The sequence below is a fragment of the Gossypium hirsutum genome, chromosome A13, assembly GCF_007990345.1.
Source record: "Gossypium hirsutum isolate 1008001.06 chromosome A13, Gossypium_hirsutum_v2.1, whole genome shotgun sequence".
NCBI lineage: Eukaryota > Viridiplantae > Streptophyta > Magnoliopsida > Malvales > Malvaceae > Gossypium > Gossypium hirsutum.
In genome coordinates, this window is record NC_053436.1 from 78,488,710 (window position 1) to 78,516,196 (window position 27,487).

At 35.6% G+C, this 27,487-nt stretch overlaps 1 pseudogene; it reads left to right on the forward strand.

The window, feature by feature from the left end:
* The first annotated feature begins 22,640 nt into the window (after window positions 1-22,640).
* LOC107893610 (2,3-dimethylmalate lyase-like) lies at window positions 22,641-25,331 on the forward strand (annotated as a pseudogene).
* The last annotated feature ends 2,156 nt before the right edge of the window (window positions 25,332-27,487 follow it).

Here is a 27,487-nt window from a genome sequence, read left to right on the forward strand (position 1 = left end):
TGGTGACATTTTCAAAAATACCTTATCACCGACTTGACAATCAATCTCTTTCTGTTTCAGATCCGTGTAAGATTTCTGTCTATCTGAAGCGACTTTCAAGCAATCACGAATCACCTTCACTTTCTCTTTGGTTTCTTTGATTAGATCAACTCCGTGAATCTGACTTTCTTTTAGCTCGGTCCAATACAGAAGTGTTCGACACTTACGTTCGTACAGTGCCTCATAAGGTGCCATTTTCAAACTCGACTGATAGTTGTTGTTGTAGGCAAACTCTACCAACGGTAAATACTTTTCCCAACTACCTTGGAATTCAGCATCAGAGCATGTCTTCCAAGATCTGAATTACTCGCTCAGACTGACCATCAGTCTGCGGATGAAAAGCAGTTCTAAAATTCAGCTTTGTACCCAAACCTTCTTGTAAATTTTTCCAAAATCATGAAGTGAACCTCGAATCTCTATCCAATACAATCGATATAGGTACTCTATGGAGTCTAACAATTTCACCAATGTACAATTCTGCTAACTTATCAAGTGAGAAATCGGTACGTACTGGAATAAAATGAGCCGATTTAGTCAGTCTATCGACAATAACCCATATGGCATCTTTCTTTCTCGGAGTCAAAGGCAACCCCGTTACAAAATCCATAGTAATCCAGTACCATTTCCACTCGGGAACCATGACGGGTTGAAGTAAACCTGAACGTACTTGGTGTTCAGCCTTTACTTGCTGACAAACTAAGCATTTCGATACAAACTCTGCGATATCCCTTTTCATACCATTCCACGAATACATTTTCTTCAAGTCATTATACATCGTGCTGCCCAGGTGAACTGACAAACAACCGTTGTGTGCCTCATGCAAAATATTCTGAATCAACTCAGTGTCTTTCGGAACACAAATCCTACCACAAAACCTCAAACAACCATCAAAGTCACTCAAAAATTCGGTTCACTGCTGGACTCACATTGAATTCTCTTAGCTTGCAACTCTTTATCAACTCTCTGAGCATCACAAATCTATTGAAGAAAAGTTGGTCTAGCTTTCAACTCGGCTAGAATCGAACCATTATCGAACCAAGTCAGTGGTGTATTCATAGCCCTCAAGACAAACAATGACTTCCTATTCAAAGTATCGGCGACTATATTCGCCTTTCCGATATGGTAATCAATCACAATCTCATAATCTTTTAACAGTTCCAACCATCTTCGTTGTCACAAGTTTAAATCCTTTTGAGCCATTAAGTACTTAAGACTTTTGTGATCGGTATAGACATGGCATTTCTCACCAAATAAATAATGTCGCCAAGTCTTCAAAGCAAACACTATGGCAGCCAACTCTAAGTCATGTGTCGGATAGTTCTTCTCGTGAGGCTTCAACTGTCTCAAAGCGTAAGCTACTACTTTACCTTCTTGCATAAGTACACATCCCAAACCATTCAAGGAAGCATCACTATAAATCACAAATTCTTTACCTAACTCGGGTTGTACCAAAATCAGAGCCTCAGTCAACAATGCTTTTAATTTCTCAAAACTCTGTTCGCACTTTTCTATCCATTCAAACTTGACATCATTCTGTAACTGTAACACCCTGAATTTGGGCCTAGAAGTATTGGGCCTTGAGTGCGGGTCCGTAAGGAGGTTGTATATAGGTATTTAATTGTGCAATGAAATAACACAATTAAATGTCTGCTTTGGTGGTTAATGGCCCTGAAAAGTGTTAGAGAAATCTTGGGTTCAAACATGGGCTTTAGCAAAAATTTTGGTATTAAGAGAAAAAAAACCTAGATGCTTGGATGAGGGTTTTTAAATTATTGTGTTAAATAAATAACACAAGGAAGCTTGTAGTCTAGTGGTTGTGGCGTCATTAAGGTTGTATGGGAGCTTGGGTTCAAGCCTTGGCTCTTGCAATTTATTTTGGTTTTTTTAAGGGAACCTAGACTTTGGCCTTTAGACCTTATAATTAATTGGTTATAAAATATAACACAAAAAGCCTTGTGGCTTAGTGGCAAGTAGCGTGTGGAGCATCTGAGGGGAGGCATGGGTTTGAATCCTATGGCAAGCAAGGAGCATTTATTTTGCTAACAGGGGGCGGCAAGAGTTGGTGTTGAATTTAAACTCTGATGTTGGAGGGATCCCACATCGAGAAGCTAACATAAGAGTGGTTGCGAAGCTGGCTTTAAATAGAGGGAACCATGAGGAGAGTAAAGGTACCTTTCTTGGCTGATCCCTTTCGCTGTATGGCGTACTCGTTTGGGTTGGGCGTCGGCTAAGAGTGCTCGGAGCTTGGATGAACTCCAGTCGCCAATCAGGTGTGTATTTCTCGCTACTATAGTTGTAGGATGGCTACTTCGGGCCGCGATGGGCCGAAAGGGGTCATGTGGGCCCAATGTGCCGACGGGCCCAATTGGATAAGCTGTTTGATTGTGTAGTAAATATTAGACTAGGCTAGGTGAATCTCATATCTGTGGCTAGATCTAGGCTAAAAGGGCCACACGAGCGTGTGGGCCCATTTGGGCCGAGAATAGGCTTTAGGCCCATTCGTATTGTTATCATTGTTTAGAATACTTTAGTTTACCAAATTATTGAAATACCCTCAAATTGTAAAATTACCAAAGTACCATCGATTTATAGAATTATCATTTTACCCTCGATTTATAGAATTACCGTTTTATCCTTGATTTATAGAATTACTGTTTTACCCTTGATTTACAGAATTACTGTTTTACCCTCGATTTACAAAATTACTAAAATACCCTCGGTTTACAAAATTACCAAAATATCCTCGATCAGTAAAATTACCAAAATACCCTAGTCTGTAAAATTGCTAAAATACCCATGGTTTGTAAAATTACCGAAATACCCTCAATTTGTAAAATTACCAAAATACCCCTAGTTTGTAAAATTACCAAAATACCACTAGTTTGTGAAATTACCGAAATACCCTCAATTTGTAAAATTACCAAAATACCCCTGATTTACAAAGTTACAGAATTACCCTTGACTTTCTAAAAATTATGGAAATACCATTGGTTTAACAAAATTACTGAAATACCCTTGGTTTGTAGATTTACCAAAACACCCTTGTAGGATGAAATGACTAAAATACCCCTATTAGGTAAAGAGACCGTAAAGCCCCTGTAGGGTAAAGAGACCGTAAAGCCCCTGTAGGGTAAAGTGACCGTAATACCCCTGTATGGTAAAATGACGAATGTGCCCTTCTGTTCCGTATGATTGATGTGCTTAGGATTTACATATATTGATATTGGATTAGTTAAGTTTGAGTGACAGGTGGTGGTTATCGTAGACGATTGATTTTGGAAACGTTTCAACTTCAACCCATAACAGGTGTGTACTAACCCTCGTAATAGCTTAGATTAATATTTGCTGAGAAGCTGAAATGCTAAAATATCGGTATTTTGGGAACTTGTAATGTTACATTTGGGTAGATGCGATAAATACGATAAGATCGGTGTTTGGATCGATGGAACGGGTAAGAACTCAATTTTGTGCACGATGGTAAGTTGGGCCTCAATGGGCTTTCAGACCCATTTGAGTAGAATTGATAGAAAATGGAATTTGGAAAAGTTGCACGTTAACACGGTTAGTATTGTTGTAAAATTTGGGTTAAGTAGGCTAAATCAGCATTCGTAGGGCCCATTAGGGGTTTTGGGCCCAAAAGCCCGAATTTGATAAAGTGGGTTAAAGATCATTGTTTAAGCACTCGGAAATATTGATAATTGTAATGAACATGGAAAATCCTGATATTTTTTAAAATTACAAAAATAACCATATAATGTGAAAAATGACTGTTTTGCCCTTGTGGGCAAGTGACTAACTTGGACTGTGTGGTTGACGGATTGATTGTGAATATATGTTGGTGATATGAATGACTTGACTGTGATTGTTTATTCAAATATGGGCATGACATTCTGCATACATAACATGTTGCATTGGGTTGGGTTTTTATATGGATGGAGGAAGTGCAAAAGGGCTTATGCCCCAGTTTATTGAAAAGGGCTTATGCCCCAATTTACCGAAAAGGGCTTATGCCCTAGTTTATTAAAAAGGGCTTTGCCTCAGTTTACCGAAAAGGGCTTTCCCCAGTTATTAAAAGAGGCTAGGCCTCCAGATATATGATAAAGCAGCTATGCTGCCAGTGGTGTGTTGTTGGGTAGGTTGAATCATTCCCCACATGGTGTGTTGGTTGGTACGGGTGGAGAATAGCGGATGGTGGGTCGAGTAGTCTCCCCAAATGGGCTTGCATACATCCATTGACATTATATGTGATATTGAAATGGGCCTAAGGGCCATACCGTTTACAGTAAAGGCTTCGGCCCAATGATATGATTTATGAAAAGGCTTCGGCCCAGTGATATGATTTATGAAAAGGCTTCAGCCCAGTAACCGTTAAATGAAAGGCTTCGGCCCAGTATATGTCAAGACTAAATAGGGCTTTGGCCCAGATTGTACTGATGCTGTGTTTTCACTGTTTGTTTGTTATTGGGAATACATATTGAGTTTTCGTAAACTCACCCCGTTTCTAACTGTGCAGGTAATCCCTAAGCTTAGATGGTTTGGAGCTGCGAGGGACTCGGAGATGGCCACACTACTGTTTCTGTTTCTTTTAATTGCAATAAGTAGCCGATTTATTTCTTTATAAGTTTTATCTTATTAATATTATTGTTTGGTTTTGAGTTGTAATAAGGCCATTTTAATTATTTTTCTGGGATTATTTTATTTTTAATAACTTTAATCTGTTTGTTAATAAATGGGCTAGACTTATGAGGTGTTTTCAAAATGATAATTGTTTTCAAAATAACACCACACCACGATTATCCGATTTATTAAAGATTTCAACTTAAATAAATTACAACTCGATTTAACCAAGTGTGGCAATGGTTGTGGGCATGTCTAGAATTGGGTCCATTAAAAGAGCTTGGTACTTAAGCAGCCTTCATGGCTCACCTCCTCTGTTACGGATTCCTACCTGGTGCCCAGCTCCCATTCACTTTGTTAGCTTAACAAAGTCGGTTTTTAAAGTACTAAAATGAAACATGGTTTTTAACTTCAATGTGGCACATCAGATTCGGCCATAACGTTTGGGCCGAGTTTGGGGTGTTACAGTAACAACCTTTTCATCCGAGTAGCAATCATAGAGAATCCTTTAACAAACCGTATGTAATAACCAGCCAAGCCTAAAAAGCTTCTAACTTCAGTTACATTCCTCAACGGTTTCCATTCAACAATAACTGAGATCTTACTCGGGTCAACCCTAATGCCATCACCCGAAACAATGTAACCCAATAACCCAACTTCTCGAAGCCAAAACTCGCTTTTACTAAACTTAGCATGCAACTGCTTGTCTCTTAAAGATTACAAAATAGTTTTCAAGTGTTCAACATGCTCAGATTCATCATGAGAATATATCAGTATGTCATCAATAAAAACAACCACAAATTTATCCAAATACAATCGAAAAATACGATTCATCAAGTCTATAAATGTGGAAAGAGCATTTGTTAAACCAAAAGGCATGACAATAAATTCATAATCACCATACCTTGTCCGAAAAGCAGTTTTTGGCACATCCGAGTCTTTCACCCTCAGCTGGTAGTAACAGGACCTCAAGTCTATTTTAGAAAACCATGTCGGTCCTGGTCAAACAAGTCATCAATCCTTGGCAAGGGATGCTTATTCTTAATTTGTACCTTATTGAGCTATTGGTAATCTATACATAACCTCATGGATCTATCTTTCTTCTTCACGAATAACACCGGAGCACCTCACAGTGAAAAGCTCAATTTAACAAAACCATTGTCTATCAATTCTTGCAACTATGACTTTAGTTCTTTCAATTCAGTCAGAGCCATTCTATATGGAGCAATCGAGATAGGTGTTGTACCAAGGACTAACTCAATTCCAAACTGATCTTCCCTAACAGGAGGTAATCCAGGTAGCTCTTTCGGAAACACATCTAGATCCTCACATACAACAGGCACTGATTCAATCTTTGATTCGAACTCTTTCGTATTCAACACATATCTCAAATAAGCTTCACACCCCTTTCTTATACGTTTCCTAGCAGACATAGAAGAAATCACAATTGGCAACTTATCTGACTCATCTGATTAAACCCAGAGAATTTCACCATTTTCACATTTCAATTCAATAACTTTTTGCCTACAGTTCACTATAGCATCATGAAATGTTAACCTATCCATGCCCAATATAACATCGAATTCATCGAATACATCAAACGGCAATAACATCAAGTCAGCCGAAAAACAATGATCTTTAATCATCAATGGACATTTCTTACATACCTTATCAACTAAAACATGCTTGCCTAACGGGTTTGACACTTTAATCATTTATTTCGTAGACTCAACAGGCATATTCATGCTAGATATCAATTTTATGCACACATATGAATGAGTAGAACCAGGGTCAATCAAGGCAATAATAGATGTGTCATAGAGAGAAAAAGTACCCGTAATCACTTCGGGAGAAGATACGTCCTCGTGCGTACGTATACCTTAGGCTCTAGCTAGAGTTCTAGCCTCGGATCTCTCCGTTGTATCTCTTTTTACATTCTTACTACTAGCCCTATTACCAGTGTTTCTTGATGGCCTTCCCTTCGTAGCCATACTACCTGGCCTTGAACTCTGAAATTTTTCTTTCTCGGCCATCTCAAGACAGTCCTTGATATAGTGGTCTTGAGAACCACATCGGAAACAAGCTCTATGGATCACCCTACACTTACCAAAATAACCTCTACTATACAGTTGGCACTCAGGTTTGGGAGCTCTATCATTACCCACACTAGCCACAGAGGTAGCCTGAGATCTAAAACCCGAATTTTGCTTCTTACGGATTCTATACGAATGCCCCGTTGACACATGAGATTGAGAATACATATCTCTGGATTTCTTAGACTGGAATGGAAGTGACTTGCTTATTGGCCTCTTCCTTATATCTCTAGCCTCAGCTTTGGCTCTTTTCCTTTCCTTGGTCAGCTCCTTAGCTTTACAGGCCCGATCAACGAGCACAACAAATTCCTTCAGCTTAAGTATACCCACTAACACTCTTATGTCTTTATTAAGTCCGTCTTCAAACCTTCTACACATTTTAGCCTCGGATGATACACACTCCCGAGTATATTTGTTGAGTCTAACAAACTCTCTTTTGTACTCAGTAACTGACATGTGACCTTGTTTCAAATCGAGAAACTCCTTAAGCTTTTGATCAATGAATCGCTCACTGATGTATTTCTTTCGGAACTCTTCCTGAAAGAATTTCCATGTGACCTTCAACAATGAAAAAGCACACTTCAGACATTCATCAGATGTGCAGGATAGTTCATCGAATATTCGGATAGAATTCTCTTGCCAAAATTCTACTCTTTCAGGATCATCATCGACATTGGCCCTAAATTCCTCGGCTCTTTGCTTTCGAATTTTATCCACTAGGGTTCTATGAAATCTCATAAAATATGTACCTTGAGGCATGGGTTGGGGATTTGAAGGGGGTGGAGGAGGTTGAACATTCGGGTTCGTTCGAACAAACTCTGTGTACCAGGCATCCATCATGTGTAGAAAGGCGTCTTTGCGTCATTCTCCTCTACTAATAGTCGTGGGTCTACTATCAGATGGCACTGCCCCTTCAGCGGGAGTAGGCGCGTTACTTTCAACATCATCCGCTACTACTCTATCAAGATCCATTTACTATATAAAAACACATTTCCAAATCGTCAAGAGTTACCACACTATCATATGTATGGTATGTATAGCTAGACTCGTACACATACTACATTAGTCCGAGAATCGACTAAATCATAGCTCTGATACCACTAAAATAACACCCCTTACCCGTATCGGATGCCAAAGCAGGATTCGAAGCGTTACTGGACTTAAACATACACATTCATATAAAACCGAGTCATAAAATTTTGTCCCAATTTAAAACTTTTAAATCACATTCAAATTGTCCCTTATAAGGGTCTACAAGACCAGAAACATAATCGGGAGTGGTTCGAGACCAAATTGAGAAATTTCGAAACCTTTTAAAACACTTAGAAAATTTTTCTTGTTTTGGAGAGTCAAATGCCCATGTGGGTAGGCCGTGTGGTCACACACGCCCGTATGGATCGGGACACGCTCGTGTCCTCAACCCGTGTAACTATCTGACTATGAAGTCATCAACAAAATAAGGTCACACGGCCAAGTCACACGTATGTGTGCTTAGGCCGTGTGGTGAATTAAATTCAAAAAATTGAGTGCAGACTTCACACGGCCTAGGCACACGCCCATGTCTTAAGGTCACGTCCTTCACACGGCTGAGACACACGGCCGTGTCTCTGCCCGTGTGTTTACTACTGGGCATTCTGTTTTGCCTAAATAGGGTGCAGGAGACACACAGCTGGATCAAACGCCCATGGGGCAAACCGTGTGGACAATTTCTAAGCTATTTTCTGAGCCATTTGCCACCCTTAAACACTCTCACATTTATACACACTTCATGGCATGCAACATGGCACATTTGATTATTCAAACATTCACATTCATGATTAAACTATGACTTAGCAAGGTCAACATGTCACCCATTCAAATTATCATACTTTTATATGGCATTCCACACCAATTTCATGTTTATATATCATCTTTACCAATTTACCTTCAAGTTACACATTTTCACCACATTTATTGCATACTTATTAACCATATCACAATCATCAAACGTACATGCCAACCTTCACACTCATCAACCCCAAACAACCATAACCATATTAAAGCATCAACACATTTGCATGCATGCATCGATAAATAGGGTTACAACCCAGAATAATCAATATGAGCCACCTTTCATGGCCATATACAAAATAATCATGATACCATCATAAGCCAACACATTTGGCTAATCAATATGACACATAACAAAAGGCCAAGTCTCTATACATGCCATACTCAAAATAATAAGGCTAGCTATACCAAAAATGTTCAATTGATAGTGTGAACGTGCCTCCGACTTCTTTCGATCCCCGAGCACACTTGGCGAAACTATAAGAGATAGAAAAGAAAGGGGGTAAGCATAAATCTTAGTAAGTTCACATCCAAATATAATGCAACTTAAACAAACATAGATCATGCATTTAACATAACGAACATAACCTTGTGTTTTATCAATTCTCATGAACTTATTTCTTATATATATGTATACATGTTCTTACCACAAGCTCATCATATTTCATGTCATTCACATGAGTTCGATGTACATACCTGTGCCACTTGCACGTAATAACTTACTTTCTTGTATTGATATAAGCATTAAAGTTGCTCATTGAGCTTCTCTTGAACTACCCGTTGAACACTCGGAATACTATCGGATACATCGTAAACATGCACCTAGGTGCCTCATATGTAGCCAATGCTACCCCATATCTCAGACCACATGTTGGTCACTTACGAGCTACTTACAGGATTGCTCATACAAGCCGTCAAGTATCCGCAACACATTCTGGACTACCTCGCCATTAATAGCATATACGAGACCAATACCCGGACGCCAAAACATGTGTCATACATATCACGAACTCAGACCACAACTCAATGAGTTCAGATGTCACATATATCATGAACTCATACACAACTCAATGAGTTCAGATTACATAATTCCTAGTGACATGTCACTTGTATCCTAAACTATTCCTATGGTTCAAACGGGATTCTTCGATACCATATTTCTGTTGAACTTGCTCGTAGTGTCGATTTCAATGCTCATAGCACCAATCACATTTCATGGAGTAATTAAGGCGTCATTCATAATAGAAATGTAAACATTTAAACACATGGCACAACATCTCATTAATTATATACATACTTACCATACATGCAATATCAAGCATTTAAAGAATGGTACATGTTGCATTATTTGCAAATTAACTTACCTCGGTACAAAAATGATAGAAACGAGTATAATCCTCATAAACTTTGCTCTTCCCCCGATCAATACCCGAATCACGTTTTTCTTGATCTATATTGTCAAATTTAACTTTCTCAATACACATATTACTCGTATCAACTTATAACATATACTTTGGTAAAATTACCCCTAACTTTTCACTTATTTACACTTTAGTCCCTAGGCTCATAAAATGAAATGCATGCAAATTCTTGGTTATCCAAGCCTAGCCAATCCATATTCTACCTCATATCAGCCCATATTTTCATTTATTTCACATTTCTACTACTCATTTTTACACCTTTTACAAACAAGTCCTTTTTATGTGTTTTCATTAAAAATCACTTAGCAAAATATGTTTATCACACATCAAACATTCATATTCTTCCATTGAACATTAAATTCCAACCATGTTACATATGGATCAAATTTCATGCATGAACCCTAGCTCAAAATAATGATAGAAATGGATAGACCATGCTTCAAGGACTTCAAAAATGTAAAGAATATAAAAAACAAGGCTAGGGAGCACTTACAATCAAGCTTGAAATGTTGAAAACCCTACCTATGGAGTTCCTTGAAAATTTTGGCACCCTTAGAGAAAATGGACATCATTTTTGCTTTCTTTTTCCCTTTTTATTCTTTTATTTACCAAAAGACAAAAATGCCCTTAAGGCCTTTCTTTCAAATTTTTCCTATTCATGCCCATTTTTGTCCAAATTTTTAGAACTTAGTCTAACTGCTATTAAAGGACCTCTAATTAATAATCCAATGCAATTACATGCTTAAAGCTTCTAGAACACATGTTTTGCAACTTATTCTATTTAGTCCCTAAAGTCAAATTGGACATCTTAGGCATAGAATTTATTCATGAAAATTTCATACAAGCATGCAATCATATCATGGACCATCAATTAATCATAAAATAATCGTTTCTATTTCGAATTTGTGGTCTCAAAACCACTGTTCTGACTAGACCCTAATTCGGGATGTTACAGAGAGGGGCAACCAACCCTAGTTAATTATACTAAAGTTGTCGTGCCGCGGCTTATTATGAGGGGTTTTGGGTCTTTCCTGTTTTGGGTCCAATCGTATGTGCTTCCTAGACATTAACACAACACTTTATAATTTAATCCAACCCAGTACATATTTTTCTACTTCTAAAAATAAATATTATTTATTAATTTAAATTAAATTAAAAAAATTTCTTAGCCCAATTCTGATCTCGTTAAAGTCATCGCAACTTCACTGTAAAAGAATATATAAGAAAATATATTTAATTTCCATATTTAACGAATTTTCGTTGACCAATTAATTTAATTCAATTTTTTGAACTTTAATTATTTAATTAAAAAATAATTCAAAAAATTTAAATTAATTCTCAGGTCATTTTCATACTTAGTGAGAAACCACATTCATTTCCAAAAATGTAACTCATTTATCTAATTTTATCATTTTTATCCATTTTGTTCATTTGATTCTAAATGCAATTAATTTATGGTTTCAATGAGTTTTAGCGAAGGGACCAATTAGACATATATAATTAGGGCTCAAATAATTTATAATTAAGTTCCAGCTTTTCGCCTATTTATTATAAACTCATTTAGTCGCAAAGTCATTCCACTGTAGTATCGTGATTGAGCTCTCCTCAATTACATACCATTACTAAAGCTACTCGATCAGTACCCATCTAATGACCTTGTCATAACTGTGTTACCCTCATAGAATATTCTTAATCTCTTTAGGATAAATTTGTTCTCCCAATTTGATCCTATATTATCTCATGATAATCATTACATCTTTTTTCATGAAAAGTCAATTACTATCACATAGTAATTAAGTCAATGATCACAAAGACAAATGACCTATAACCACGTTTACTTTTCATGTATCATGTAATTCTAATTAGAGGATATCATTTACCCATTTCTTGGGCTATGAACTCCACTATTTTGAATTATGTTACATATTGCAGAAGTCATATACCCAAAGCACTAGCTTCCGGTTCCTTATCTATTTGAACTTAGGTTTTTACTTACATCAAAGTATACAAGTCATACATACATAGTCCATCATCCACTCAGGATTAAAGTATGTCACACTATGAACGTCACAAGTGAATAAATCCATAAACGAAATCAATATCTATTCTACTTGGGTCTTGTTTGATGTACTGTCAGTCCAGTCAACCACATCTATGTCTCTATGTTTTGGGAGTCATTTGCTCCAATGCCTAAGACAAAACATCCCCCTAATTTTATTTGATGGAAGGTATATTAGTCTCTCAACCGGTTTGCTCATTTCTGATTTAACTAATGACATGTTTAGGTTCATCTACTAATATAAGTTGTCTTTTTTATTATGTTTCAACCACGTAATACCGTTTAGTTTTAGTTAAACATTAGATAACCAGTGAGCTAATATTTTCTTCCATTTTGTTTTATGTGCAAAAACAATTGAGGACACTATACAAAGGGTATTAGTGTAGTTAAGATAATTTTATTAAACCAATCTGTTCGGAAAAATACAAGTGTACATAGACAAAAATACTACAATTAGGACACCAAATCCAACATCAACGTGTATAACTATGCTTATTTCATATATAAATTGGTACTTGAAACTTTGGTTGTGATATAATGGTTGAAGGCTTTAGAAATCGATTAAATTCATGGATGTATGAAATATAAATAGTTACACTATCGCCTAAATGGTAACTTGATTCGCCTAAGCGACTTCTCAACGTCCAATTATTATTAATTATAATACCGCCTAAATTGTAGTTTGGGCTGCCTTGGCAACATCTTAACGTACAACTGTTGAAAATTTTGGTACCGTCTAGGCAGCAACTTTGACTACTTGGGTGGTAATGTAACATACATTTACTCTTTTAGTTTTTACTTAATTTCTTATAAATTCTTAAGTGATTTGAGGACTAAATTACCTGAAAGGGCCCTTTTCCATGCATATTTACGGAAATGGGCCAATTACACCATTATTTACTAGAAAGGGCCTTTTTTTTGCAAAACACACCTAGTGGCCGTGTTTTAGGGCGAAAACCAGGAAATCTCTCCCTAGAGGAAGCATTTTTCACCACGTTAGCAAAATGCACTTACATGGAAGCGTTTTTCACCACGTCAGCAAAACGCGCTTACGTGGAAGCGTTTTGCTGATGTGGCAAAAAATGCTTCCTCTAGGGAGTGATTTTCTCCGTGCTTTTTTTTTAATTGCAACGGTCTTTTTTTTTAACCGTTGGGGGTCCAACAGTCAAAAAAAAGTATAAAACCCCTCCTATTATTTCACATATAAAGCTCTCAAATTTAGCAAAAAAATCTTTAAAATTTCTCCCTAAAGCTCTCAAATTTCTCATTAAATTTAGAAAAGCTCTTTATAATTAGTTATTTTCTTTAATTTTATTTCTAAATTAGTATTATTTTTTTATAATTTCAAAAATATCCGATCATGTTAGCAATGGCCGGGGAATTAATTCGTCTCGATCATAAACATATCTCCGTCGAACAAATGAAAATGGTAACAGTTTATTTTGAATTTTGAATTTTTTAAATATTTTTTTCATTTATGTAATTTTAATTAATTTTAATTTTTGAATATTATTTAATATTTTTTTCATTTATGTAATTTTAATTAATTTTTATTTTATAATTTTTTATAACAGTCTGTAGATCAGGTGTTATAATGTTATATTCGTAACATGTCTAGTCCGTCATCACTGTTGATAGAAAATTACTTGAGGGAAGCGGGTTTTTGGCGTGCGGTCACTATAGGTCGAGGGTGCAAGCTGGACCCAAAACTCATCAGCGCGTTAATAGAGAGGTGGAGACCCATCTTTCATACGGAGAGTGTACTATCACTTTGGAGGACGTCCAGTTACAATTAGGATTGTCAGTGGATGGGGCCGCAGTCACCGAGTCCATTCAATCTACTAATTGGGGAGTCATATGCTACGATCTATTGGGTGCAATTCCGAATAATATTTACAAAGGTTGGATTGAGATGGACTGGTTACGAGACACATTCCCGAAACCGAGGAATGATTCGACTGAATTAGAAAGAATACGATGTGCTCAGGCATACATCCTTGAGATGATTAGAGGTTATCTGATGCCGGACTTGTCACGAAACCTCATACATCTGAGATGGTTACTGAAACTCGTTGATTTTAGAATAGCTGGCGAACTTAGTTGGGGGTCTACCGTGTTAGCAACATTTGTACCGGGAGATGTGCGGAGCGAAACCACCAAATAAAGCCAAAATTAGAGGTTGCCTATCACTATTACAATCATGGGCTCGGTTTTGCTTTTCATTTTTACATCCTCGAGTGAACCACCCATATACATTCCCACTCATAACAAGGTAAAATTTTTATTTTATTTTAAAATTATTACATAGATTTAAAATAAAATTGTATGCTAAAAATTTATTTAATTAGGTGGAACCATCCGGCGCGTTATGTTGGAATACCTACCGCTGTTGAAGATATACGACTTCTATTAGACTAACGGTTGGAAGCGCAAGTAAGTATTAAATAAAATATATACATAAAATAGTCGTTTCATATTTAGTATTTAGTATTTAGTATTATGTATATAACTAATATTTTTATCCTGTTCATATAGTTTCAATGGACACCATACGAGGATTCGGTAATACTGGCAGTAATTCTGGAAGAATTCTTTACCATACGAGGATCCGTCAATACTGGCAGTAATTCTAGAAGAATTCTTTCAAAATCTGAACATTTGGCATGTTAAGGTCCTATAGGTAAACTATTCTATTGTCAAGATGCACCATACGGATAGAGTGTTGCGACAATTTAGATTTCGACAATCGATTCCTGAGGAACCTAAGGTGCTCGATGAGCAGCATAAAATCAACTTACAGCTAACAAATATGAATTGGTCATTATTCTGGTCAGAATATATCAAAATTTGGGAAAACCAGTACTATTATATACTTGATCGCGAACCGATCATCGTCCCAGAGTTAGCGTGCACCCCGGATTACATGTCATGGTTTAGAATCCATGGCAAGCCATATTTGCTGTTGGAAGAGCAGAGGTGTCGGCAAATTCATGTAAAAAAAGAATAATAGGGCCTTTTAAATCCAAGGAGAAAGGATGATGGGACAGACCCATCAACAGCACCCACACAATCATCGGGCCCATCAATAGTGCCCACGCAATCACAGGGCCTAATGCCTCAACCAACGACACCTACATCACAGCCCCTTCAGATTATGCCAGGTGTGTCTCCTAGCCCTTATATGTATCCTAACCATTTTATGTTTCCTTTTCCCAGTCCTATGCAGCTTGGAATACATGGCCCGATGCATCTCTTTTCCCAATGACTCTGACTCAACCGATGATATATGGGCCATCATCACCGGAGGGATCACACGGGGCACCGTCAACGAGCTCATCTCATTACCATTCCCAATCGCCATATGGGATTCAAACACCTCCGCCGTGGGTGATGCAAACACCTCCACATTCTATATTCTACCAAGGTGGGTCATCCTTCCAACACCCATAACCGGAGCAACCATAACCCCCGCTGGAGCAACCATAACCCTCGCCAGAGGAACCAAGGAGGAATCCAATGCGTAATCATCCTCCATCCCCATGTGGCACTGATTTCGATCGGCATATACATTGATTTTTTTAAAATATATTTGTAGAAGTTGTTTCTATATTGTTTCATTTAATAAAAAAGTAGTTATTTTTTATATTTTAATAGTAAATTAATTTTATAATTTTAATAAAATATAAGTTCTTTTGAATAAGGCGAAATAGAAATAATGCAACGCCATTTCATTACAGCAATTATCAACTATTTTGGTTTGGACATGATCGAATTGTATGACCTGGGTTCCTACACCATCCACACAACTTCTATTGGTTCGTTCTTTCCTAGATATCCATATTATTACGTATTCTACTCGAGCAAGGTTGACCTTTTGGTTTGCGATGCAATTCTCTCTCCAGTAACAACTTAAACAAAACAAGTGATACAAACGACCACTTACATTCATCTGGGACCGATGGGAATATGTGTCTCCATACATTGTACATGTTTTCTACTTTGTACACTTCATCAACATATCTCATGGGATCTAAACGAAAATTCTGACAAGCTGTAATTGCATGAGTGCATGGATAACGAAGTACGTCAAACGTCCCATAATGGCAAGTCCTATTTATCAGGTGTACACGATATTACCCGCCGGTAATACATTGGTTGGTCTGTCAAACTTCATCACACGAAACCATAGGTTGTCACAATCGTGACACACAGTGTGCATCGTGTTGGCCGATGCCCTCGTCTTGTTAATTTCTTGCAATACCTTCCGTAACCATACATGGCCTCCCTGCATTTGGCCTTTATAACTCGCTGCTCGCTTTGGAAATAGTACCGCCAAACGAAAATATGTCTCTCGTACAACCGAGGTTATCAGCAAATAACGCGTTCCTTTTAGAACGGAATTTATGCATTCAGCTAGGTTTGTAGTCATATAACCATATCATAGGCCAAAGTCATATGCTTGTGTCCACTGTTCGAAGGGTATGTTACAGAGGTAGTCTGCGCCTTGATCATTAACTAAACGCAAAATCCTTAACATCTCATGAAAACGATCCTTATTGATCTCATACCCTGCCAATATAAGTTGATAGCGAAAATTACATACCAATATTCCATTCAGAATAAATTGAATATTATAACCGAAAGTATATTAATAGAGATTAAATACCCATGTTGGTCACTTGCTTTTGTTCAATCGTAAACTAATATTGCCCGTAGTAGTTGGACGCAACGTGCCTTAGACAATACCGATAGTGTGTGCGATCCCATAGGCTTCTATGTCGCTAAATTGTGGCTAATATTCCAGTGCTCCAATCCCATATAATGCAGATATCAGGTTGGGGGCATACATATCTCCTTAAACTAGAAAGAAAGAAATCCCAGTCATCAGCTGACTCCCCCGGTGTTATTGCAAATGCAATTGGAAGGATTCTCCCACCGTCATCCTGTGCCAAAGCTAGCAATAGCCGATAGGTATATCTACCATACATAAATGTACCGTCAATTTGTACCAATGGCTTCTAGTACACAAATGCGTCCCGACATTACTTAAAGCTCTAGAACAGATGTTTGAACACTTGGCATCCACAGAGTAATCGGTCGTTGTAGTACGCAGGGATCGTTTCAAGGTTTGTTATACAATCTGGGACGTACTTCTCCACGCCTGACACTACTGCCAAACCTTATTATATGAAATGTCCCACCCACTATGCATCTTTTCCAACGTCTTTTGCTTAGCTATCCAAGCCTTGTGGTAAAAGGGCATGTACCTTATTTGGTTATGAATACTGGCAATTATGCATGACACAGAACTCTTGGGATCCACCTTCAAAATCGGTAGTATTAGCTATCATGCTTGAATCCATCTTAAGATGATCTTGTGAAACACCTGTCAACGAAGTACGTTAAATAATGCAACATTAAGTAATAACACTATTATTTAAAACCCTAAACACTCAGTGATACTGTACCGGCAACACAGGTATGTGGACCTTTGTACTTTTTTATCTCCCACAAGCCTATCTTTTTCCTTAAAGAAGCCATTATTTTCCATGAACATGTACTGTCTTGCACTGTACACTTGGCCTCAAACTTCTCAAATTTGGATTTAACCATATTGTAGTTAACCTCGTGATTTATGCTATGTTGTTTCAAAGCACCAAGAAAACTATCTCCAAATCACCCAAATCCAATGCCAAACCTGTATGGTCACACATTCTGTGTGGTAGATCTGGAAACTCTAACGCATCATCTGCCGATATATCGACATTATGCATGTGGACTGGATGCGAGTACGCCCTAAATCGCGGATCTTCTTCTTCTTCTTCATCTGAACCCCCTTCAACATCTTCAGGTTCAGATGGAACAGGCTCCGGTTCAGAAAATAATACAACTTCTACACCATCGGGGCTGGGCTCTCGAGGTGGATCCACATCAGACTTATCATCCAACCTACCATCATCTGCAACGTACGAGGTCCCCTAGTCGGTGGATGTCGTAGGGAGTACATCATCCCTTCTTGTGGACGTTTCGTAACGTCCCCAATCATATGTGGATTGCCAACCCTTAGAAGTTGATGTCGTTCCCCAATATGTATTTCCAGCATCGAACATCAACCCACCGATGTGCATGTCCCATCCACTAACCAAGTGTCGTGCAAGAGTTGTGTTTTCCATACTGCCACCAAACACAAGTGCTTCCGTATTCTGCCTTTCACTAACGGAGTGTCGGTTGGGGATCATGTATTCCTCTCAAACAGCAGTTGATGTTAAAGTCGCAAATGTTTCATGTGGCAATGAAAATTGAACCTATAACTCAAGATAGGGTGATCCACTAGCGAGATGAGTCTGCACCATCGCCTCAAAGATACGAACACCTTTGATATCAAATGAGTCATATGTCACGGGATCAATCGAAGCACAAAATCGATACTTAATAGAAGAAACCCTACTTGGCGTCGTTTCGAAGATTTTGCTCCTAATTCTTTTACGAAATTCTGTAAAATCTATACTCTGGTTAAAAGCCATTCGCGTTGTGTTCTCAGATAAAAAATAACGTCGGTCTAGGTGTCACGGACCTCACCATCATAGTAAATTACAGCACTAATACGTTCACTCAACTTCAATTTCTATTCTGCTTAGCCTCTCTAATTTTTCTTCTGAAACTTATGTAACTTGAGAATGATATTTGTCTCGTTTATAGCCTAAGGCCAAGCATGAACTTCTGTAGAAAAAGAGCATCCACATGGGAGCTTTTTTCAGAAATTTTGCTGACATTGCATCCTGCTTAGAGCGTTTTTTACATTATTTGTTCAAAAACGTCTTCTCAAAATTATTTTTTCACGAACTACTGTAGCAAAAGAGCGTCCACGTGAGAGCTTTTTTCTTTATTTTTACTGACATTGCATCCTGCTTGAAGTGTTTTTGACATTATTTGTTCAGAAACGTCTTCTCAAAATTATTTTTTCAGGGTAAAAATAGTCAATTTTGTTAAAAAAAATAAACACAATGTTATTTTTTAAAAAACTAAACCCTAATTTAATTAATTTTAACCCTAAATCCTAACTTAATTTATTTAAAATCCTAAAACCTTAATTTACTTAATCTATTTAAAAACATAAACCTTAATTTAATAAACCCTAAACCCTAATTTAATTTATTTTAAACCTTAACTTAATTTGTTTAAAACCCTAGAACCCTAATTTACTTAATTATTTAAAAAAAACATAAGCCCTAATTTGATAAACCCAAAACCCTAATTTAATTTATTTTAAACCCTAACTTAATTTATTTAAAACCCTAAAACCCTAATTTACTTAATCTATTTAAAAAATATAAACCTTAATTTAATAAACCATAAACCCTAATTTAATTTATTTTAAACCCTAAATTAATTTATTTAAAACCCTAGAACCCTAATTTACTTAATTTATTTAAAAACATAAACCCTAATTTGATAAACCCAAAACCCTAATTTAATTTATTTAAAACCCTATCTTAATTTATTTAAAACCCTAGAACTCTAATTTACTTAATCTATTTAAAAACATAAACCCTAATTTAACAAACCCTAAACCCTAATTTAATTTATTTTAAACACTAACTTAATTTTTTTTAAATCCTAGAACCCTAATTTACTTAATATATTTAAAACCATAAGCCCTAATTTATTTAAAACCCTAACTTAATTTATTTAAAAATAATTAATCCTAATTTAAATAATTTTTATAAAATAACACTAAATCCTGATTTATTTTTAAAAACTACTAAAACAATAAAAACCCTAACTTGTTTTAACAAAAACCTAGATACTAAACCCTAACTTATTTTACCAAAATCTTAACCCTAAAACCCTAAAAAATCATAGGGACTAAACATGCAAATATCCCTAACATAAAAACAAGGAGCAAATCACTCTCTTGAGGAAGCGTTTTTCACCATGTCAGCAAAACGCTTCCACGTAAGTGCGTTTTTGGATGACGTGGAGAAAAACGCTTCCTCAAGGGAGCGATTTCCTATCTTTTCCCCCAAAAAACGTGGCCACGTAAGCACGTTTTGTAAAAATCGGCGCTTTTCGGTAAATAATGATGTAATTGGCTCATTTCCGTAAATATGCATGGAAAATGGCCTTTTTAGGTAATTTAGTTTGATTTGAGTAACCTTTTATTACAAATTAAGTAGCTTTCGCTTACTTTACAAATTGCTTAGTTCTTTTGTTTTAATAGGCACTATAAGGTTGTGAACTTTGTTTTGAAAAACATAAAACTCATTTTGAATAGAATATAAATATTTATGTAATTTTATTAAAAATGTTTTTAAGTTTAATTTCTTGAATAAAGCAAAGGTATTTGTTACATTAGTGCTTCAGTAGCATTTCTCATTCGTACTGTACGTCGGAACGGGTTAGAAATGTTACGTTATTAGGGAATGTCACATGACACTTAGAGTTTGCAATTAATTGCACAATAGAAACAATATCACAAGATAAATGAGACACAAATAAAATATCATATAATATAAGGTATGAAGCGAGTCTAGCTTGTTCGAATTTAATTGATGATGTTTGTATTCCATTAAGAAGACCCGCAAGAGAACGGTCAATAATAATAACATCAAATAATACATTCAAATTTTCGGTGACATGGTAAGATTCACCGTTATTAAGAAACCAATGATCCATTCAATTGAAATATGTCATATCAAACAATTTGCATTACTAGATGGAGAAGTTCCAATCAATGATAGTAGTCATTGGACCTAATCAGTGGTAACAAAGTTATCATTACTAGAATCAAAGGAACCACTTGATGTACTAATTGCTAAAGCCATGTTGTTGGGATGTTGTGTGCCATATTGCTCTTGAGAATGTAGGCGTACAAATACGCGCTGCTGGGCAATTGCCACTTCTTTTGTTGCATCCACGACCCCGACCTGACCTCGGCCATCCTAGTTGTTGATAATAGTGGTCATAAATCATGACCTTATTTCCCATAATGTTTACAAGTGGGTCAGTCATTGGATCTCATAGTCTAGGTAATTTGTGAACTTGCAGATGTTGATCGTCAATTTGGATTTGTTGTCTGTACTGCAAAGCTTACTATTTCTCTTTCCTCACAGCCCATCACAACTTTTTATACCTTTCTTATTGACTAACCAACAAATATGCTTTGTTAAGAGTAGAAAGAGGATCCATACTCAATATTTGAGAATGCAAAGTACCGAAAATAGTCATCTAAACCCATTAAAAATTTACGAGACATTTTAGTTTCAATGTGTTGGATAAGCTTAAGAGCAGCGACACAATTACAGCCACATGTGATATCTTCATAACTATTTAATTCAGCCCACAAAGACTTCAATTTGGTGTAGTAAGACACTACCATCGTTCCTTGTTGTTTAAAGGAAGCAAGTTACGACTTTAATTGATTAATTTAGCATATCATTCTTTAATATCATTCCACGTTGAATAAGCATCCTTATAACTCGCAACATTCAATTTAATAGTATCATAAACTGAATTAAATATTCAACATATAACAGAGTTATTAACTCTCCATTCTTGAAACTCAGGTGTAGTTGCATTTTCAGTTTGGAAAATTCCCCATTAATGAAACCCAATTTTCTCTTAGCCTCTAGACCATTACCCGTATTTTATAATTATCACCATTCAACTTACATGTGATAAGTGACATACATAAATCATTGGCAAAACTCGTAATAGATCCACGACAAGCCGTGTTGAAGTAAGGGTTTAGATAGGGCTCCATTATGTTCTGTAATGATGGTGTAAAAAAAAATCTAATTAGTCATTTAATCTGATTGCTAGCAAAAAATAAATGTAGAGCATAAAGGCCGCAAATTAATTTGGATGGAAAGAGGAGCAAACGAACGTGATTTTCAAAGATAGTGTCATGATAAAAATTGGTGGGAAGAGAGTGTTGAGACTTGTTGATTTAATTTATTATCAATTTTATCGTTGATTATGGTTGTAGTTATGATATTTATTTTTTTATTATGATAAAAAATTGTCATAGGTTTTTTTAAATATTTTATAATATTTTTATACGACAATTATTAACTTCTGCTCTAGAAACTCCACAAACCATCATAAAATAAATATATTAGCATCAAATATTTAGACATTTTAGAAGATAAAAAACATTCACAAGTAAAGTTCTAACTTCTATTATTAATTTCTTTCTGGCTTTAATTATGATTTAAAATTTTATTATTATAAATTCTAATTAAAAGTAAATTTTATAATTTAATTGTTTTAAAAGATTAAATCAATTATGTAAAATAAATGACAATAAATATTATTACAATATTTTTATTATGAAACCTTTAAATAAAAAATAAAAAATTGAACTGCCATCTCACCTATATTACATTCAATAAACAATTTTTTTATAAATAAAATTTTCTCTCATGTGATAATCTAGCTTAATTTTAGGTTTAAATAAAAAAAAAACTTTTTTCTTATTAAAAGTTGTATTTCAATCATGATTCCATTACACTTTTTTGACCAACCGCTTGCTCCATTAAAAAATTCTTTTGGACACATAACAAAAATATATTTCTTTTCTCTTCCTTCTCCTTCCTCTCCTCTAGTAAACAAATTTGCCAAGCATGAATTACTCATGAGAATATATTCCAACATTGCCAAGATGAAAGGAATTTTGTTTTTGTTCTTCTTTGAAAAAGTTTAAAACTCTTTTTCTTTAGGGTTGGTCCTGATTTCTCAAGCTTTCATTATTTTGCCATCTTTTACAAGACCAAATAGAGAAAATTTCTACCAACTGACAACAGGAAACATTCAAAGCACAAAGATGCATTGCCAAAATTACCTAGAAATCAAAAATAAAAGCATAAAGTCCTTTTCTTTTTCTTTTTGCTTTTTATTGCTAGCTTTGTAAAATTCTTTTAAAAGAACGGTATCTTAATTTCGATAACTTTACTAACAAAAAAACAAACAAAGAATGAAGGCTACAAGCAATGATAACCAATTAGAAGAACCAATAGGGATTTCCACCCTGAATGAATTTAGATTGATCAAAAACAGATTTAGATAAACGGAAGTAATGGTATTTTTTACCTTCTGTTTGGAGAAGGATCAATGAATCTTATTCTATACTTTCAGAAGTGCAATGGAAAATTGTTTTTAACAAGTTTAGTTTAAGATTTAACAGTTTGTTTGGTTCAATGTAATGGTTATATCATTACGGCACGGTTCAAAATTCTACGATGAAACAGATGATTGAAAGCTCAAAACGTTGAATGATTGATTCCGGGTTTTAGGTTTTTGTTGTTACAAGAGGAATTGATGCTTGAAACTTGGTGGAAGCAATGAAAAGATGGAGGAGAAAAAACATGCTTAGAAATCAAGAGGTGAAGAGCGGCGGAAGAAGGGTTTTCAGAACATCCTCGATTGGTGGTTTCTGGCTTAATTTGAGAACATCTTAGATTGGCAGCTGGCGGTAGATGATGGCCGAAGGTGGTGATGAACTTCAACCTTCAAAGCATGAACCAATCATTAGTGGCTACCAGAGATCAAGCTCTCTCTGTTTTCAACCACCCTTTCTCACAATCTCACTATTTCCTTGTTTCTAATTTAAAAAATGGTTCCTTTCTATCTCCCATCAATACCCACACTTTGTTTACCACTCCTAAGCGATTCCAAGCCATCATTGGTTGTTTAGGTGAGGGGAATACACCTGCAAAGACACTTAGACAGATTCTGGGATCGCCTGGTGCTCACCAAGGCCTTGCTTGTTTTGATGGTCTCAGTGCTAAGCTTGTTGAAAGAGCTGGCTTTCAGTATTGTTTCGCCAGTGGTACCTTCTCTTTCCTTCGCTTTCTTTTCCATTTCTTTTTCATTGATTTAGGAATTTCAAGATGTGGGTTTTCTTCAGTTGGACTTGTTGGATCTAAAAGCTTCAATTTTTCTGTTTGTTTGTGATTTGCGTTTCTTCTAATTTTGATGGTTCATGCAAGTTTTGCTTTGAGTTGATAATCCCAAGACTTGTTCTTTGTTTTGAGTTTCTATGGTCGAAGGGTTCTTTAAAATTGGATTCCCCCCCCCCCGGTTAATCTGTTCTTGTTGTTCCATTACAATTTTCTAAGTGATAAATGCAATCTTCTGTGAATTTGTCAGTATTTAGTATTAACTGAGCCATTTCATTGATGTTGATTGTTTCTTCATCCAAGGCATTTTGTTTTACTTATGAATCCAGATATTAGTTTCATTGGACTTAGTTTGAGGACCATATATGAATTCGTAAGGTTTTTTACTGTCAAAAGTTTGTGATTACTACAGTTTTGGTCTTTCTGTTCTTCCTACATGTTGCTTTTTCATTTTACAACACTATTATTTTGATTATTTGAATTTATCCCTTACATAAGTTTGATGCATTTCCAGTATCAAAATCTGAAATGTATGAGTCAAACGATTTTCGCTATCCCATTGCTGAATTGTTTTGAGATGGTATGCGTATTAACATCCTTTGTTGCCATCATTAGGATTTTCCATTTCTGCCGCTCGCCTGGGATTACCGGAGACGGGATTTATTTCTTATGGAGAAATGGTGGATCAGGGGCAACAAATTACTCGGGCTGTATCGATTCCTGTCATCGGAGATGGTGACAATGGATAAGGAAATGCAATGAATGTGAAGAGACCTGTTAAATGATATATAAGAGCAGGCTTTGCCGGGATCATTCTCGAAGACCAGGTTTATGTTCTGAAAAAAAAATGTCATCTTTTGAAATATTTTTATTGCTGTATTGACATTACACAAACACTGTACTGCCATAAACAATGTTATGGTATTCTAAGCAGTTTTTTTTTAGTCTTTGAATTGCTTATTTGGTTTTGCTCGTATTTTGGGGGCTCGGGTTTTTATCAAACTTCACTGTTAGGTGTCCCCAAAAGCTTGTGGTCATACACAAGGCCGGAAGGTGGTGTCCGGAGAGGAAACTGTTATAAGAATTAAAGCAGCAGTTGACGCTCGCAAAGAGAGTGGTTCCGATATTGTTATTGTGGCACGAACAGATTCTCGTCAAGCACTGCCTTTAGAGGAGTCCCTCTGGAGATTAAGAGCTTTTGCTGATGCCGGAGCAGATGTCCTTTTTATTGATGCACTAGCCTCTAAAGAAGAGAGCAAAGAACGGGCAATTCGGCAGAGCAAGAAATAGCAACATTATTCTTTTATACAATTTTGCCCATGATTTCGTATTATTTCCAATCTTTATTTCAGTCTTGTTCATAGTTCTTTTCTGATTCTCTCCATCAATTCCCAGAAAATAACTAAAGAAAAAAAATCCCATCACCCATCAGACGGTCTATGAATTGAGATTTGCAGAAAGATGCTTTGTTGTCCAATTTTTTTTTTTTTACAGGAATGATAGATGAAGACCACAAGAAGATATCAATTTTACAATAATGGTACTGGTAGAGAAGAACAAAAAGGAGCTAAAACTCAGTGGAGTACTTATGGATCCATAAAAGTTTTGATTTGTTCACATTTTCAGTGGGATTCAACCACATCTAATGACTTTTAAACAAAGTAACAAAAAAAAAAAGAGAGAATTTTGATACAGAAGCTTTGTAGATAGGCTTTTGGAAGGTTTTTAGGAAAAACAAAATAGAAAATATGAAAGAGGAGATCAAGAAAAGCTCTTGGTAAAACTTGAATAAATTCATGTTGGTGGCTAACGTGATGGAAGGTAGCAGCAAAACGAAGGTCGATGGTCGATGGACGATGGTGGCGGAAGGTAACAACAGTGACGGTGGTCTAGTTTACTCTGGAAAAAAATTAAACATGAAGATGAATTTGGGGACAGAGAGAGGGACCAACGAAGATGGAGGAAATAAAGGAAAATTGTTATTTTTAAATTTTAGAAAATATAAATTAAAATATTTTATATGTAAATATTATTCTTTTGATAGAAAATATTATTCTTTAATATTAAATTGATGTGGAAAATATATTTATACCTATTGTTTTGTTAATTGTGTATTTTAAATATTATTTTCATTATAATAATATATTATTTTTTAATTATATTTATAGATATTAAATTTTTTTATTTTATGATTTTTATATTTTTATAAAACAAATTAAAGGATATATTTGTCATTTTAGCATTTAACATTTTTGGTTTGTTAATATTTTTACAAAATTAAAAACATAATTTAATTTATTAAAAGGCATATTCATCATTCGAGTATTTTTTTCTATTACATATCTATAACTTTCAATCAAACGCGTGAATACTATTATATTCAATTTCATTACAGCTCTATTTTATTCCCACAAAATGACTGTTCCATTATAGCCTCATTCCATTTCAGTGAACCAAAAGTGTCGTAAGTGTTTAATATTGCTTTCAAAAAGAGCTTTTAAGAAATAAAATGTCTACTTTAAACATTATGTTGTAAAGTAACAATATGCATTTAAATAATATTTAAATTTATTAATATGATGATATTTTAATAAGAATATAAAAAATAAATTATTATAACTCATTATTAATATTTTGGTAAATGAAATATAAATTTTAAATATTTACATTAAGTAATTGTTAATTATGAATGAGGTGGATCTTACTGAGAAGATCTTGTCAGAAATAATGGATATCAAATTAGCATTGAATTTGGAAGCAGATAATGAGGAAATTTTCTACGAACAAAGGGCAAGAGTGAATTGGCTCAAGTTGCAGGATCGAAACACTTCATTCTTCCATAAAGCTGTGAGTTGTCGAAAGAAAAGGAACACGATTCGAGGGTTTGAGGGTTCGAAAGAAAATGGATAACTTTTTAGTGGCCTATGAAATCTTACACTCGTTCAAAAAGAAGAGGGAGGATTCGATTGGATCCTTTGCCTTAAAACTCTACATGAGTAAGGTATATGATAGGGTTGAATGGAGTTTTCTTGAGCAGATGTTGTGTCAATTGGGGTTCTGTAATGAATGGATAACATTAGTAATGAGGTGTGTAACTACCTTATCTTATTCGATGGTGCTAAATGGGATTCAATAGAGCAAATGTAACACCCATAACTGCTTTCGTCTTCAAAATAAGGTTATAGGGTACCACTGTACAATGTAGAATATTAAATAATAATAACATCCAGTTCACTAGAATAATTAACATTTTTTTTATTTTAGTTCGAAGTAAATATACACTTATGGACCCTAAATCGGGCTTACGAGGCCTTACAATTAGTTTGGGAACAATCAGGAACCAATTTGAAATAAATCACACGATCGTGTGGTCAGGTCATGTGACATGATCCAGACTATGTGGTGCAAGAGACGGCCGTGTCGCTACCCATGTGTCAGACCATGTACTTTTCGAAATGACACCACACGGCCATATGCCAACTCGTGTAACATTCAATATAAAGTCACATGGTCATGTCGCAGGTTGTG